The sequence below is a fragment of the Miniopterus natalensis genome, chromosome 15 (assembly GCF_054644295.1).
Source record: "Miniopterus natalensis isolate mMinNat1 chromosome 15, mMinNat1.hap1, whole genome shotgun sequence".
In the NCBI taxonomy this organism is placed as follows: Eukaryota; Metazoa; Chordata; class Mammalia; order Chiroptera; family Miniopteridae; genus Miniopterus; species Miniopterus natalensis.
This window is the reverse complement of record NC_142095.1, coordinates 1,733,231-1,745,649: the sequence shown is the minus strand read 5'-3', so window position 1 is coordinate 1,745,649 and position 12,419 is coordinate 1,733,231.

The window sequence follows — 12,419 nt, the reverse complement described above, 5'->3', positions numbered from 1 at the left end:
TTGAGAGAAACCAGAGGTCCAGAATTTTATGTGAAATATTTCATTTAAAAACACTGTCGAGATGGGAGCCAATTCAAGTGTTTGGAAGCTCTGTGGACTCCTGCGTGGCCGTGGGCTCTGTCCTGCTCACAGCTTCCAATTCGTCATTTCTGCTCTAGTCAGAAGGGCTCCCCCAATCAACGGGTATTTGCTAATATTTGGGGGGGGGGGGAGACTTCATGTGAGTGACCAGTTGGTGTAGATCACCAGAGTCTGTAATAAGAATGGCTCAGTTTACTTAATGTAACCAGGAGCTGACCATAAATGACTGATGTGTGTTTTTATGTGATTTTGGTGGAGGGAATGGGTCCTGCATGCACAGTGGGCAGTTTTAGTTTATTTAGCTGCCTGGGACACCTCCTACTGGGACCCGTGAGGGGAACAAAGCCTCCTGGGCCCACTGGCTCATTTGAGGGGGACCAGGCTATTTCTCGGGAGGTTTCTCTCTATGGATTCACAGTGACCTCAGGCCGAGTTTTCTGTCCAGGCTTTGAAATTCCGTCCAGAGCATCACATCTTTATAAAGGGCGTCCGGGAATAAATGCCGCCCTCCGTCGCTGGGCGGGGCTCCTGGGTAACCCCCAGAGTTGCCGGCAGGGCGCCTCTATGCCCCATGGGCTACAGCCCATCCCCCATCTGCACCTGCGGCCTGTTTCACGCGCCCCCTAACCGTCTGCATGAACTCGCCCCTTTAACGAGGCAGCCAGGGCCGCGGGCTCCTCACTTGCCAATTACGTGCGGTGTCTGCAGCACCAAGGCTAACAAGGCACCGCTTCATCCAGAAAAGCCCATGATGTGTGCTTCAGCTGCTTTATTATTTTTTTTAAAGTAAAATAAATAGAGTGGCGGTTGCCATTTTCAGCGAGGGCGATCACTGACCAGTTGTGAAGACGTGGAGATCGGGCCTATCGCCCAGGGGTGTGTGGCTCAGGGGTTGAAGGTCGACCCAGGAACCAAGAGGTCAGGGTTCGATTCTGGGTCAGGGCACATGTGCAGGTTGGGGGCTCCATCCCCCAGCAGGGGGCGCGCAGGAGGCAGCCGGTCAATGACTCTCATCATTGATGGTTCTCTCTCTCCCTCTCCCTTCCTCTCTCTACAAATCAATAAAAACTAAAAAAAGAAAGAAAGAAAAAAGATCAGGCCTGTGAGCTTGCTCACACTTGTCTTTCCTACGCTGGGGGAGCTTCCACCCAGATCGGGCGGGTTCTTGGCCAGGCTGCCCCCCATGACCGGAGCTGGAGCACAACCCCTATGGATGGGGGCTGGGGGAGCACATTTTACACTCAGCCATGAGATGAGCGATTGAAGCTCTGCCACCTGCTGAAATAAATAGAAGCGTAGGTTACGTTTCACTATTATTTTGGGGGGAAGCCATGTGCCATAGGATGAGAGGCAGACCCCCGGGGGCAGAGGCAGAAACGCATCCCTCCCGCCAGGCTCTTCAGAGGGGTTGGTTGTTTTATTTTCCCCCAGAACCGTCAAACTTTCTGAGAAGATGGGTCCCCGGGGGACAGGAACGCTTTCAGGGCCCTTGCTCAGAAAGGTAAGGAAATCCTGTTGCGTCCACTGTTTATGAGCTGTGGCTTCACGGGGTCATGTGGCCACAGGATGCCTGCTTTTAAGGACCTGCAAGTGAGACCGGGTTCATGACTCTTCATGTAAAGGGGACAATGGCAAACCTCGCGTGTGACCCACCCTCGGGCGGTCGCTCTCGCTGGTGAATTCCTATCAGCACCTTTCCTTCAGGAGACAGGACACTGCGGCCCACGCTCACAGGTGTCGCGCAGGACACGAAGGCGGCGTTTGCTGGAAACGGCATTGGAGTGTTCACGGCAGAGCGTGATTCGGGGGAAAATCTTCCGGTCTGAGTGACCCCACGACATCAAAACCCGGAGCTCACATCTGTCTAACGAGGGCACCCACTGGCTTTGCACCCACGTTTCTCTCTCAATTGGGGGGGGGGGCAGCTGCCATTGCCGACGTGGTGGGTCCTCCCAGGAGCCTCCCACGAGTTCCTCCCTGTTCCTGAACGTCGTGGTCATGAGCGACCCATGGAGCACGTGCAGGGAGCCCTCCGAGGGGCGTAAGGGGGGTGGTGCATGGGCACATTCAGCCCCCACACACGGTTCATAGGGCGACAGCCACAAGAAGGGTGTGGCACCCAACTCTGCCGGGTCTTGGGGAAGGGCGGGGTCGTCGGGGTAGATTTCCTAGGTGAAGCCAAGACGAAATGGAGGCTGGAGACAGAGATGGCGAGGAGCTGCTGTCAGAGTGCTTTCTTCTGTGTTATTGATGTTTTAATTCTCTCCAAGGTCAGTGTCGGCGCAAGACACCTGCCCCCGTGCTCTGGGATGCTGTGGAACACCACCGCCTTGACTCTTACCCAGGGTGTAACGTCTGCTTTGGTTTCAGCGGTGGGCCAGACAGTGCCAGCCACCTCCATGCCTGCCGCGCCCTGGAGACTCCTCACCTCAGTGGGCGTGAAATGACTCTCCACACGCGAGGGCCCGTGGAGCCGGGCAGAGCAACCTGGAAACTGTCTTCTGGCCTCGGCCTGTCTGAGGGCAAACAACTCGGATGATCTGCTGAGTGGGTATCTTCATGTTGAAGGTCCTCATGTTGAAGGTCGTCATGTTGAAGGTCATCATGTTGAAGGTCTTCATGTTGAAGGTCGTCATGCTGAAGGTCGTCATGCTGAAGGTCTTCATGTTGAAGGTCTTCATGCTGAAGGTCGTCATGTTGAAGGTCTTCATGCTGAAGGTCTTCATGCTGAAGGTCGTCATGCTGAAGGTCTTCATGCTGAAGGTCGTCATGCTGAAGGTCTTCATGCTGAAGTTCTTCATGCTGAAGGTCTTCATGCTGAAGTTCTTCATGCTGAAGGTCGCCATGCTGAAGGTCTTCATGCTGAAGGTCGCCATGCTGAAGGTCTTCATGTTGAAGGTCTTCATGTTGAAGGCAGGTGGAGGGAAGCCAGGGGGTGAGTGACCAATGATTCTCTTCGGCTCCAGGCCTCGAGGGCTGGTCGGGAGCCAGACTCTGGGTCCAACACCCTTGGCTGGAGGAGGTGGCAGAGGCGGCTCCACCTTTCATTCCCCGATGTTTTCATTCATAAAATGGGCATAATAGTAAAAGTTGCAGAGGTTTTGTGGGGATGAAATGCGAGGTCACACAGGGAGCCTACACTGGGCGTCATGAGAGATGCCCACGCGGCCTCACTTACGGTTACTGTCAGGGTGCTGCACCCTCCCCTAATCGCACGCGTGCACTGAAAGGCGTGAGGCGGGAATGGGGCTGGCGTGGAGAGGGGAACGGGGGAGGCTCCGGGGCTTTCTCAAGGTGTCAGTGACAACGGACGGGCCTCAGCTGCTGACGATTCTCTTTAAGAAGTGGCCTCTCTGGGTGAAGTCAGTGCCTCTGTGCCTCTTGAGTTAAAACTGTTGAAAATTTTAAAAGAAGGCCTTGGGATGCCGAGTGACCCCTGGGAGCCGTAGGGATCATCATGCCATGTGACTGATGTGTGACTTTATCCTTGAAGACCCGTTTATTTACTGTTGTTGAAATGTCAGGAAACGTGGCAGGAATGCAACGGGCACCGAAATCCTGCGTTGCTTCGCCCACCCCCTAAATCCACTTCCATGATCAATTGCATGGAATTTAATTATACGATGAAATTTTTTTAATGTTGAAAGTTGCTAAAATGAATAACCTGAGATACGTACATTCTTTGGGAATTTTTGGCAGAAAAAAACCTTATTCCTGCCAAATGGGTTATAAGAGAAACTCCCCTTGTGGAGTTTCTGTGGATGTCCTGTGTCGGGGTAACTCAGCTTTGGGGGCCCACACGCCGTGGAGCCGGGTGAGACGTAGCGTGTGGAAATCAAGAAGCAAAAGGGGGGCTGAAAACGGGCTCACTGGGCGGGAAACGCATCTCCGACCGCAGGGGACCGACAAGCTGGGGTCGCACAGCCCTTCACGCTTCTTTCTCTTTCGTTTTCCTGCTGCCAAAAAGCTTTATTGTTTCCATTTGGTCCAACTCATGGAGAGGCTCCAGGGTCGTTAAAAGGATGCCTAGTGGCTGCAGGGAGAGGCCCAGGCAGGAGCCAGGCGCCAGGGGTGCAGGGGGCCCCTCGAAGGCCTCTGGGCTCCGCAGCCTCCAGGGCGAGCTCGAGGGCGAGTCTTTCAATGAGACACCCGCCCAGCCCAGCCTGGGGCCGGCCGGCCTGCGGGGGTGGGTCAGGTGTTGCCCGTCTTCCTGACGAGTCTCACCTGCTCGCCTGGGGAGTTGCCGGAGCCTGCCGGCAGTCGAACGGGAACCTGATTGAGGGGGTGAGGATTGGAAAAGAAAGACAAGAGACAGGATGGGATCGGGAGGGCTGCAGCTCATTCCTGTTGCCAGCTGCCAGCCCCGAGTTTATTTTCTCCGCTCAATATATACAGGCACTGTTGATTGTGCTGAATAGCACCCTGCCCCACATTTCTTCCCTTAGCCCGATACTAAGTAATTCCTCCAAGGCCCTACGAATGCCTTTTCAGAGTAAACACCCTGCCTCCTGCAGGAGCTCAGGCCTGGAAAGTATCCTTATCTCGGCTTCTAATGGGAACTTTTGGGGAGGATAGAGTCCTTGGCTTGGTATGTGGCTTAACTATCCTTTAACCCTTCAGGCCGGGGCCAGCTTCCTAATTAGCCTTTCTAGAATTTAGTGTTGCTTTGGTGCCTCAAGGACTGGGTCAGGGAGCAGGAGGGCACCTCTGCAGCTCACCCAGGCAGCTCCTCTGTGCCTGGGGCCACTAACTCATCCACATCTCCCTGGGGAAGCATTTTCCACTGATACCGTTGCATGGGTCTCTGCAAATTGATAGCTGGGACACTGAATGCAAACCGTTCCCTGTCCCTCGGATGGAGGGGGAGCGGGGGGAGCAGGGCGAGTGCTAGCACCGCTGCCCACCACTCGGGTCAATGCCTCAGAGATTTCTCTCTTGATGGCACTAGGGCAAGCGGGCCTCCCGGGTCTTTCTCCCTGGGCAGCACCTCGCCCGGCGGGTCCTCCCGGGGGGAGTCCCGCCGGCTCCCCACAGGGAGTGGTCCCCCAGGAATCACAGAGCTGAGGGTCTGTGCGGGCAGAACCCAGGGCCTGCGGGTCCAAAGGGCCCGGTTCAGATTCTCCTCTGCGACCACAGTGGCTTCTGTGGCAGCCTGAGTGCCGCCCACTTATCTCGGGAAGGCTCCTGCATGTCCTGGAAGAGGGCGCGGCCACCCCGCGGGTTCTGCATCTTTAAGGGATGCTGGGCGCCCTCCCGCTTCTCTGCGGCCGCCTGGAGGAATAAGTGGCCGACACCCTCCAGGGCCACACGGTCGCAGTGGAAACCGAAGCCCCGAGAGAGGTAGGTGTGGAGGCCGCAGACGCAGGCTGACCAGGCGGTGGACGGAGCCCAGGCATTCCTGATTCTGTAGGTTCTCTTAGGGTGTCGTCCCCTGCAGGGGAGGGCCGTGGCGATTGGGGGTGCCCTTGTCTGGGATACATGGAGCACGTGGCTTCTCCGCAGCCGTTCTGATCAGGCAGAAGTGACCACCCAGACAGCGGGCCGAGATTGGCTTTTGGGGTCCCCGAAGTGAAAGAGTCCTCACCAATTTGGGGTGTCTGTTGTAGGGGACGGATGGGGCGGTGTCCTGCACCGGCTGCCCCTTCTTTAGAGGCTCCTTACAGGGGAGAGAAGGGTGTCACTTCCGTCCCAGACACGCTTCCCGCCGGGCTGAGCGGGCGGGCGGCCCGAGTGAGGGAGCAGACCTCTGCCTCTCGCTCCGTCCTCGCTGAGCTCGACTGGCGCCCAATCCCTGCGCCCTGAACAAAGGAGCAATTACCGCGCACAAAAGCCCCAGCGGTGGCGGGGCGGGGGGCTCATCAGGACCCACGTGGATCCGCAGCCCCCCCTCGGGCCTTGGCTGGGGGCGGGGGGCTCATCAGGACCCACGTGGATCCGCAGCCCCCCCGCGGGCCTTGGCTGGGGGCGGGGGGCTCATCAGGACCCACGTGGATCCGCAGCCCCCCCGCGGGCCTTGGCTGGGGGCGGGGGGCTCATCAGGACCCACGTGGATCCGCAGCCCCCCCTCGGGCCTTGGCTGGGGGCGGTGGGAGGGGCTTCACTACCTCAGAGCCCAGGCGGCAGCAGTGTTTGCTCTGGGGCCGTTTCGGAGGCTGGGGCGGAGATGAGGTGGCTGCAGGCGGGGCAGTGTGGCCGGCGGGCACCACGGTGTCCCTGCCAGAGGTTAATGGGGATGGTCAGCGGCTGGTGATTTTTCCAGCCCTTTGTCCCCATTTAGACAGAGGACGTGGCCCGAACCAAACACAGGATCCTGCTTCCGAGAACACCTGTCGCTTCGTGGAGCGAATGTAAGAGACACTCCTTGGCAGCGCCTTCTGTCCCCAAATCCCGCGGGCCTGTCCCATTGTTCGCGTTCCCGCCACACGCTCCCCGCCCCCTCTGTCGCCAGACAGCCGACCTCCTCCTTGCCGCGCGTGGTTTCCTCGCAAAGCCTTGAAGGTGTCTCTCCTTCCCTCCCTTTGTGTTTCTGAGCAGGGCCCGTAAATGACAGAAAGCTATTTCCCCTCAGCCTCGGCCGACCCTGCAGCTTCGGCAGGGCTCTGGGCCCTGACAGTCCGGGACTCAAGGTTACAGCTTATCCTTACGTTTGCATTTAGGAGGCGGCGAGTCCCACACCCACTTCACGCCCAGGGCCCCGCTCTCCGTGGCCGGTGTCACGCGTGACTCCACGGGGAGGACGCCCGGCCCCTGGGATTGTGTGTGATGCGGACCCAGCGGCTCAAGGACTAGCGTTTTCTTTCAGTGGATCGCTTTCCCTCTGTGTATCTGCACAGCTGTAAATCAAAACCATCTTTATTGTTTCAAAGATGAAAATATTTAGTGGACCCATCAGTAACATGACAGGTACCACTTACGAGCCCAAAGGAAGCAATTTACGGTAATTGCGTTATTTCACCTGGAGAAAGGGAGGCGTTTTGAGGAAAGAGGCTTGTTGGCTGATTTGAAAGGCATCGGCTTGTGGTCACACCACACCCCGTTTAGAGTCGTTGCCACGAGCCCAGCGCAGGGCCGATTTCCCACCCGTGGTTCCGTGTCATCCTCGTGGAAACGCCCCGAGGCGGGTCTAGAGCTCCACGCGATGGAGGGGGGAGCATCCTGACCCCTGACTCCACTGCCGCGGTAACGGGCCTGAGCTCGCTCAGCTCAGAGGACGCGGGCCTTGGTCTTTGTGCCCCCGGTGCCCCTGTTCCCTCCTGCGCCCCCCAAGCAGCAGGCCTGGCCGCCACACGGTGCCGAAGGCCTCCCTCCCGCTCCTTAACTTCTCAGGCTTCTCACGCTGCCAGACTGGCCTGAGATCTTGTCCCCAAAGCCCCTAACAAAGGTGAGGCCTCGCTGCCGAGAAGGGTGTGACCAGAGCCCGTGTCCCCTGGCTTCCGACCCCGAGCTCTTTCTCAGCTCCCCGCCTGCCCTGCGGCAACCCTTCAGCTTTTCGTAAAATCGTCCAAGTGCTCATGAGATGTAGGCAGAGTGTGTGCATGTTGTCTCACGTCAATGGGTCCAGATTTCCCAGCTCCAAAAAATGTGGAGGAAACTCAGCTTCAGTGCGGTGTCCTTGGCCTCGGAGGAGAGAGGACGTTTCAGGGTGTCCCGAGGCATTTCTGACCTTGCCTGCCCTCCTGCAGTGCGGGGTGTCCAAGCTTCAGGATTTGGGCTATGTCACGGGATTTCCCAGGAATAGATATAGACAAAGCAATGAGTGCCGAAGGTTTGAGAGAGGCCCTGGGAGCTGGGCCCTGGAGGGCCGGTTGGGAAGGAAATAGGGCCACACGTCCAGCGTTGCGTCTGACGTGGGGAAACCTGTGGGGCTGAGGCCTCCACCAGGCGGTGAGCGTGCGATCTGCTTGGTGTGGAAACCCGTCCGCCTCCCCAGTGGATGACAGATGACAGTGGCCTGCAGGGCGTGTGAGCAGCGGAGAAGTCCCCTCACGGCGTATGGCACAGGGGACGCGTCTAGCAAACGGGAGCTGATGTGATTAGTGTGCATAACCCAGAGGCACGCTCCCCACGAGGCAGCCGCCTCCTGCTCAGCCAGCAGAATCCCCCTGTAAGCTGCAGAAGCTCTATTCAAAACGTACAAGTGATACACAGGAAAAAATTACTTTTCCAAAAGCAAATGCCTCCTCCTTCCCTTGTGTGGCTAATCCTCTCTGTGACAGTCTGGAGCGCTTTTAAATATTTCATATTAACGTGGAGATGCTCCATCTGGGTGGTTTCCGCATCCGCTAGGGAATGAGCAGTTTGTGCTGATCTGTCTTTGTTTATGGGGGGGGGGGGGGCTGCTTTACCACAAAGGGGTGGATGGTCTGGCCTGAAGCCACTTGGAAAAAGCAGGTCCAAAGATGAAATGACTCAGACGTATGCGGAGCCACCACGGCCACGGCCACAGTCATAGGCAGTTGGTTTTGTAGACGCTTTTTAAATCCACAGATTACCGTGGGTTAAAATGTATCACTGTAACAGATACAAATGTATCCACCTGGCTTCTTTACATTTGGATGAAGCTCATTTTGAGAGAAGCCTCACTTTCTTCATTAACCAGAAACCATCAGTCCAAACATCCCCCACGAAAGACCTACTATGGGATCGGAGCCGCCTGGGACCTGCAGAGGCGCGTTCCCCAGAGGCGTTTGGGATGGAGAAGGTCTCTGCTCACGGAGACCGGGAGCACCAGACACGAGGCAGCGTGCGGGGCAGCCCCTGAGGGCTACAGACAGAAAGGCGTGGACACATCGGAGCTCGGAGTCTCCGTCTGCAAGGAGAGCAGGGAACAAAGAGATGGGCTCAGAGAACCCGCGCACTGGGCTTGAATTTCACCCAGAAAGTTTGCCTTTGTAAAGAAAAGGAAAGATATTTCTCCAGAATCATCTTCAAGAGCCACAGAAGGAATTATCTGAAAATAGAATCAGGGCAAGTCTCACTCTGTCACCGAGTAAACAGTTACCCGCGTGTGAACAGAGGAGCACTCGACGGTGTCTCCTGCGGCGGCTTAAGGTTCGGATAGATTCACGGGCCATTAGCCTTTCCTGCTGCTGCCCAGATGGTCCAAAATCCTAGCCAGGCATCCGAGACCCCCCCAAATCCAGCTCCAGGGGACTTCTCCACAGTCATATGTCTCTGCTCTTCTCAGGAACCCTCAGCTGCAGCCGGATGGCTCTCTCCACGGTGTCCCGCGATGATGGGTCCCTCGCTCCCGCTTCAGAGCGATTCTTCAAAGCCTGGTTACGTCTCGCCTCCGATGGGTAGTGTCGCCTGACCACCGGCTCTGACGGAAGCTCTCTCCCCTCAGAGCTGACGAGCCGCCTTATAAATACGATGCTTCTTTGGCAGCGACAGCTTATTACTTCGCAGTTAGCAAACTTACTAGGTTCGTCTAAGCCGTCAGAGCAATGTGCCTGTACTCCGCTTTCCACCAGCAAGAAATTTGTGTGCACATTTACGGCGGATGCAGCATTTCGAAAAACCTTATTTCATTACATTTAATTCTCACCACAATCTGATTAGGTCTTTCCCACCCCTGGGCACAGAGGAGAAAACAGAGGCCCAGAAAGGGAGCCACTTGGCCTGAGGTTGCACAGCTAGAAGGCAGACCCGAGTTTAACACGAGTGCTCTCCCTCCGCTAAGGCGAAGGGCTGTTGAATGGGCCCTTCCACTGCCCTGGCCACTGGGCTGGGCACAGAGCGAGCTCTCAGACGAAGGAAGGAGGGAGGGACGGAGGGAGGGAGGGTACAATGGAAGAGTGGAGAAGGGAGCAGCCGACCTGAACGTCGCCAGGCAGCGTCCCCCGAACCCCGCGAATCGCAAGCCCCCCGCGCCGAGCCCCTCGGCGGCGCTGTCCTCGGGACCGGGCCACTGGGAGTGCAGTCGATCAGGGAGGCCTACCTTGCAGAAGAGCAGGATGTGTTTGAAAAGTAGAGTGTTTGAAAAGGCCAGGGGGGAATTTCTAATGGGCCGCGCGTTCCCGGCCATCCTTCCCGTCCATCGATTTGGGGTGATGTAATTTTAAAGGGCTCGGGGAGCTTCACGCAGATGTAAAGGAGCCCGGCGGAGGCATGAAAAATGGGCCTGTCGGGTAAAGTCGCCGGGTCGCTGGGTTGCAGCCAGGTATCGACAGAACCAAGACGCGAGGCCGTCCTGTTCTCTGCTGCCTCCCGACTTTTCGTTCCGTCCAAGAGAAAGCCTTTGTGTCTAAAATGTGGGGATATTTTTAGGAGAAAATGAGTCCGTAAGCACGAGTAATAAATAACACTCATCTATTATTTAGAGACATTAACAAGCTCTCTTATGTATATATGGCTTTGAGCCGAGGGAAAAACAGGGCAGAAAACAGCCCCAGAAAACGAAGATGCGAGGGCCTTTGAAACGCCCTATTTCCACTGTCCTCTCCCCAGGGGAATAAGCTTATTTGGAAGCAGGGGTTTCATTAAGCTATAAAAAGGGGGGAGTCACCGATTTTTATTTTACCATTAAAATCCTCTAGAACAGCAGCATCCGTTATAGCAGTCACAGCCCCAGGGGCTGCTTAAATTTAAATTAAGTGAATTGAAATTATGTACAATTTAAAATTCTGTGCCTCGGTCGCATAACCACATCTCCTGGGCTCAGTGGACACAGGTGACTGGTGACGATGATACTGGACGGTGGGGACATGGAAGTTTCTCCATCACCTGTAGCCCGTTTCCTTGGAAATAACCAGGCTTCGGCATGACCCTCGCCTGCCAGGGTTAGTGGCCAGGGGTCTCTGGTCCCGGGCTCACCATCTCTAGGTCGCCCACTTCAGGTTTTCATCTCTTGGCTGTTTTTTTTTTGTGTGTGTTTTTTTAAATGTTTTTATTGGTTTCAGAGAGAGGAGGGGAGAGGGAGAGAGAGCGAAACATCGATGAGAGAGAGACATCGATCCGCTGCCTCCTGCATGCCCCCGACTGGGGGTGGAGCCCGAAACCCGGGCATGTGCCCTCACCGGGAATCGAGCTTGGGACGTCCCGGTGGACGCTCGACCACTGAGCCACGGCCGGCTGGGCTCAGTTCCTCTTTAAATGACCCCTTTGGATACCTGAGCTCCCCCCGGAGGCCCGGGGCCGCCCACGGAGCCCGCCCACCTCTGCGCCTGCGTCTGTCGCTAGTGTCCCCTTCTCGCCCCATCCAGACGCCGCGGCTGTGAACCTAAAACTGCTCTGAAAACGAAGCTTCTTAAAAAATCCACAGACCTGGGGCTCTGTCATCTTTTGTTTTTTGGCGTAAGACTTAGAACTTTTACTCTCAAACTTTGACCCTGTCTCTCCATTTCCATCAAACACGTTTCCGGTCATTCTACTGAAAATGCAGAGGCACTTTTTTAAAGTATCGGCACCCAAACCACGTAAGCCTTTCGCCTAACCGGAGTCTCAGTTATACAAACATCTAAACGCAGTCGCGGGGATGGCGCAGATTTATCCGATGGCGCACGCAAAACCGCGTCCTGACTAATACAGGGCCTTGCTGCTCAGAACCGAAAAGGGGGAACTAGGCGAACGCGCCCCTTCAGCCTGTTCCCCCTCCTTCCGTGATGCGTGGAAATCGAGACTCGGTTCCAAGGGAAGCGCTGTCCCCGGGCGGCTCCGGAGGCTCGATTCTCGATTCTCCGTGGCTGCCAATACAGTTCAGGTTCCGGACCACTGACCTGGAAACTCCAAAAGGAGATTTGCTTTTGATTTTGAGTGTTTCTGAAATACGCCCCTTCCGGGTACCTGGCTCTGCCTCCGGCAGTGGGGCCGTGGGGTCCCTGGGGTGTGTCTTGGCACCGTAACAACGCACGTGGCCTGGAGCCTGTGGAACAGGGCGCCGCTTTGATTTTATCAGCTGAGAGATTTAAAACCTAAAGTGTGGGAGCCGTCGACACCTCCAGCTCCATCTGTCTGTCTGTCATCCATTCTTAGAAACAGCCCTGGGAATTCTGAGGCCGGTGCTGTCGGGTTTGGATTCCGTCTGCCCAGGTCCGCGTTTTGGTTTCTGTGCCCGTTTGATGTTTATCTGGGGGCTGTTCACAGAGGACAGGAAAGGCTGTGTCAGGCAGCCCAGGCCCTCCTGTAGAGTCAGCTCTCCAAGCTCCTGTCCCCTTGTCCAGTGGAATTCTCAGGTGACCACGCTGCCTGCAGAGAGGTGAGGCCTCGTTTGGCTTAGCCACTCACTGCAGGGGTCAGGCCGTCTCACCTGCCGGGGTCAGGCCGTCTCACCTGCCGGGGTCAGGCCGTCTCACCTGCAGGGGTCAGGCCGTCTCACCTGCCAGGGTCAGGCTGTCTCA